The sequence below is a fragment of the Populus nigra genome, chromosome 2 (assembly GCF_951802175.1).
Source record: "Populus nigra chromosome 2, ddPopNigr1.1, whole genome shotgun sequence".
Classification (NCBI taxonomy): Eukaryota; Viridiplantae; Streptophyta; class Magnoliopsida; order Malpighiales; family Salicaceae; genus Populus; species Populus nigra.
The window spans coordinates 17,079,860-17,084,859 of record NC_084853.1 but is presented as its reverse complement, the minus strand read 5'-3'; positions in this window follow the sequence as shown (position 1 = coordinate 17,084,859).

The window sequence follows — 5,000 nt, the reverse complement described above, 5'->3', positions numbered from 1 at the left end:
ATGGGCTGGACGCTGGACTGGCCGGGCCATGCAGGAAAATTCATCGAGGGGACACGCTGAAGAAACAGCGCTGGTTTAGACACGGTGGGCGCAGTGTTGGAATCGGCAGCGCCGATGAAACCGGCAAAGTCGGCAGAATTGGCAGCGGGTGCTGGCGATGGGTCTGGACGGGCTGGATAGTCCAAGGCTCGACGAGAAAGACCGCAGGTTGAGACACTGGGGCAGTGGCAGCCCGCGGGACAGTGTTGGCAGATTCGGCAGCGCAGATTTGTGCGGCTGCAGGTTCGTCGGGGAAAATCGGCAGCGCAGATTTTTCGACGAGCATGGGCTGGACGATGGACTGTCCAGGCCAGGCAGGAAAATTTGTCGAGGGGACACGCTGACGAAACAGCGCTGGTTCAGGCACGGCGGGCAGTGTTGGAATCGGCAGCGCCGACGAAATCGGCAAAGTCGGCAGAATCGGCAGCGCAGATTTTTCGACGAACATGGGCTGGACGCTGGACTGGCCGGGCCATGCAGGAAAATTCATCGAGGGGACACGCTGACGAAACAGCGCTGGTTCAGGCACGGCGGGCAGTGGTGGAATCGGCAGCGCCGACGAAATCGGCAAAGTCGGCAGAATCGGCAGCGGGTGCTGGCGATGGGTCTGGACGGGCTGGATAGTCCAAGGCTCGACGAGAAAGACTGCTGGTTTAGACACTGGGGCAGTGGCAGCCCGCGGGACAGTGTCGGCAGATTCGGCAGCGCAGATTTGTGCGGCTGCAGGTTCGTCGGGGAAAATCGGCAGCGCAGATTTTGCGACGAACATGGGCTGGGCGATGGACTGTCCAGGCCAGGCAGGAAAATTTGTCGAGGGGACACGCTGACGAAACAGCGCTGGTTCAGGCACGGCGGGCAGTGTTGGAATCGGCAGCGCCGACGAAATCGGCAAAGTCGGCAGAATCGGCAGCGCAGATTTTTCGACGAACACGGGCTGGACGGTGGACTGTCCAGGCCAGGCAGGAAAATTTGTCGAGGGGACACGCTGACGAAACAGCGCTGGTTCAGGCACGGCGGGCAGTGTTGGAATCGGCAGCGCCGACGAAATCGGCAAAGTCGGCAGAATCGGCAGCGCAGATTTTTCGACGAACATGGGCTGGACGCTGGACTGGCCGGGCCATGCAGGAAAATTCATCGAGGGGACACGCTGACGAAACAGCGCTGGTTCAGGCACGGCGGGCAGTGGTGGAATCGGCAGCGCCGACGAAATCGGCAAAGTCGGCAGAATCGGCAGCGGGTGCTGGCGATGGGTCTGGACGGGCTGGATAGTCCAAGGCTCGACGAGAAAGACTGCTGGTTTAGACACTGGGGCAGTGGCAGCCCGCGGGACAGTGTCGGCAGATTCGGCAGCGCAGATTTGTGCGGCTGCAGGTTCGTCGGGGAAAATCGGCAGCGCAGATTTTGCGACGAACATGGGCTGGGCGATGGACTGTCCAGGCCAGGCAGGAAAATTTGTCGAGGGGACACGCTGACGAAACAGCGCTGGTTCAGGCACGGCGGGCAGTGTTGGAATCGGCAGCGCCGACGAAATCGGCAAAGTCGGCAGAATCGGCAGCGCAGATTTTTCGACGAACACGGGCTGGACGGTGGACTGTCCAGGCCAGGCAGGAAAATTCGTCGAGGGGACACGCTGACGAAACAGCGCTGGTTCAGACACGGTGGGCGCAGTGTTGGAATCGGCAGCGCCGAGAAAATCGGCAAAGTCGGCAGAATCGGCAGCAGGTGCTGGCGATGAGTCAGGACGGACTGGATAGTCCAAGGCTCGATGAGAAAGACCGCTGGTTTAGACACTGGGGCAGTGGCAGCCCGCGGGGCAGTGTCGGCAGATTCGGCAGCAGTGTCTGCCGATTCGGCAGCGTTGGCTTGTTGGCGCGGGGGGCCGATTCGAGTGGGGACTTGGGCAGCGGGCAGTGAAAGCAAGAGTTTCCCCGATGCTGCCGGGAAAAACGCTCCCCGGGATGGCCGGGTGAGATGACCCGGCGGCCCGCGACGGGTCATTCAATTCCATGCCCCGTCAACATAACTCCCGATGTACTGTTTGCTTTTTCGGAAGAAGAGATCCATCCCCCCATCCTCGGCCAGCCAAAAACGCTCCAATTAATGGCCGGGTGAGATGACCCGGAGGCCCGCGACGCGTCATTCAAATCACTGCCCTATCGGCTACAACTGCTGATGGGTGGGATTAGAGGCCTGCCATGGTGGTGAGGGGCGGCGAGGACCGTGAAAGCTAGAGTTTTTCAGAGGCTGCCGGGAAAAAGGCCCCTCGGGTGGCGGGGTGCGAGGACCAGGCGCGTCATTCAATTCTCTTCCCTATCAACTTGGCTCCCGTTGGCGGGATTGGAGGCCTACTGTTTGTTACAGGGCTAAAATCGTCAGGGGAAGAGCTGACGAAACAATGCTGGTTTGGATGCAGGGGGTAGTGTTGGAATCGGCAGCGCGGACAAAATCGGCAAAGTCGACAAAAAAGACTGTTGGTCTGGACATCGGGGCAGCGGCAGCCATGCCGACAGGGGGGGAAATCGGCAGCACAGATTTGTGCAGCTGCAGGTTCGTCGGGGAAATCGGCAGCGCAGATTTTTCGATGAACATGGGCTGGAAGATGGACTGTCCAGGCCAGGCAGGGAAATTCGTCAAGGGGACACGCTGACGAAACAGCGCTGGTTCAGGCACGGCGGGCAGTGTTGGAATCGGCAGCGCCGACGAAATCGGCAAAGTCGGCAGAATCGGCAGCGGGTGCTGGCGATGAGTCTGGACGATTTATAGTCCAGGGCTTGATGGAAAAGACTGTTGGTCCAGACAATGGGGCAGTGGCAGCGCGGATTTGTGCAGCTGCAGGTTCGTCGGGGAAAATCGGCAGCGCAGATTTTTCGACGAACAGGGGCTGGGCGCTGGACTGGCCGGGCCAGGCAGGAAAATTCGTCAGGGGGGCACGCTGACGAAAACAGGGGCTGCGGAGTGGAAAATCGGCAGCGCAGATTTTTCGACGAACAGGGGCTGGACCGGCCGGGCCAGGCAGGAAAATTCGTCAGGGGGGCACGCTGACGAAAAGAGGGGCTGCCGCGTGGAAAATCGGCAGCGCAGATTTTTCGACGAACAGGGGCTGGACGCTGGACTGGGCCAGGCAGGAAAATTCGTCAGGGGGCACGCTGACGAAAAGAGGGGCTGCCGCGTGGAAAATCGGCAGCGCAGATTTTTCGACGAACATTCGTCAGGGGGGCACGCTGACGAAAAGAGGGGCTGCCGCGTGGAAAATCGGCAGCGCAGATTTTTCGACGAACATTCGTCAGGGGGGCACGCTGAGGAAAACAGGGGCTGCCGCGTGGAAAATCGGCAGCGCAGATTTTTCGACGAACAGGGGCTGGATGCTGGACCGGCCGGGCCAGGCAGGAAAATTCGTCAGGGGGGCACGCTGACGAAAAGAGGGGCTGCCGCGTGGAAAATCGGCAGCGCAGATTTTTCGACGAACAGGGGCTGGACTGGCCGGGCCAGGCAGGAAAATTCGTCAGGGGGGCACGCTGACGAAAAGAGGGGCTGCCGCGTGGAAAATCGGCAGCGCAGATTTTTCGACGAACAGGGGCTGGACGCTGGACTGGGCCAGGCAGGAAAATTCGTCAGGGGGGCACGCTGACGAAAACAGGGGCTGCCGCGTGGAATGGCAGCCTACACGCAGATGCGAATTCGGCAGCGCACGATGGCTTGAGCAGGTCATGGGTTCGACTTGGCGCGATCTGAAACCTGGACGAGGGACTGTCGACGCTGGACGAGCCAGCGCGGTGGCCTGTCGTGCCCCGTTCAGGGGGGGCCTGCCGCGGAGACAGCCCTCGCGGGCTCGACAGCGCAGGCCAGCGTCCCCGACGTCGCTGGCCGCGGCAGGCGAGCTGCCGGGGTTCCCGCATTCCTACAAGAAAACGTCGTGCTTTCCACATGAAACCAATCCAGTAAAATCAGCCATATTTTTATGAGGCTGCCCACTGAATTTGGGGTCATTCCGGGCCGGTTCCTAGTTTTGCGGATTTACTCGATTTCTAATGGTAGGAAAATTAAAACAAATACTTCCCGACCTCGAAAAATTCTGGGAAAATTAATGAAGGTGGATTGGATTTTTGCCAACCTCTGTGCAAAATTTCAGCTCAAAATACCAAGAAATGAATTTTTTAGAGGGGGGGTGACAGCTGGGACCTAGTAGTGTCTCCCCCTGCCAGAGCTGCAATGACACTTATTGCTCTTTAGGGAGCCACCAGGCCGGCGCCCCTCAAAGACCACACGCGCGCGCGCGCCCGCCCGCGCTGGGCGCTGGGGCGCTGGGGCCTGAGGGCCTGGGGCCCTTGGGGGCCCTTGGGCGCTTGGGCGCGCGCGCGCGGCCCCCGCAGCCATGCCGCGCTGCGCGACGCGCGGACAGCCCCTGCTGGCTTGCTCTCTCGCCCGCGGGGGGGCTGCCTTCGGGCCCTGGCCCCCCGCGTTCTGGCCTGCCCCCTGCGTGGGAGAGGCTAGGCGCTGCAGGGGCCAGCCCGACGTCGCTGGCCGCGGCAGGCGACAGCCCGACATCGCTGGCCGCGGCAGGGGCCAGCCCGACGTCGCTGGCCGCGGCAGGCGACAGCCCCTGCTGGCTTGCTCTCTCGCCCGCGGGGGGGCTGCCTTCGGGCCCTGGCCCCCCGCGTTCTGGCCTGCCCCCCGCGTGGGAGAGGCTAGGCGCTGCAGGGGCCAGCCCGACGTCGCTGGCCGCGGCAGGCGACAGCCCCTGCTGGCTTGCTCTCTCGCCCGCGGGGGGGCTGCCTTCGGGCCCTGGCCCCCCGCGCTCTGGCCTGCCCCCCGCGTGGGAGAGGCTAGGCGCTGCAGGGGCCAGCCCGACGTCGCTGGCCGCGGCAGGCGAGCCGCCGGGGTTCCCGCATTCCTACAACAAAACGTCGTGCTTTCCACATGAAATCAATCCAGTAAAATCAGCCATATTTTTATGAGGCTGC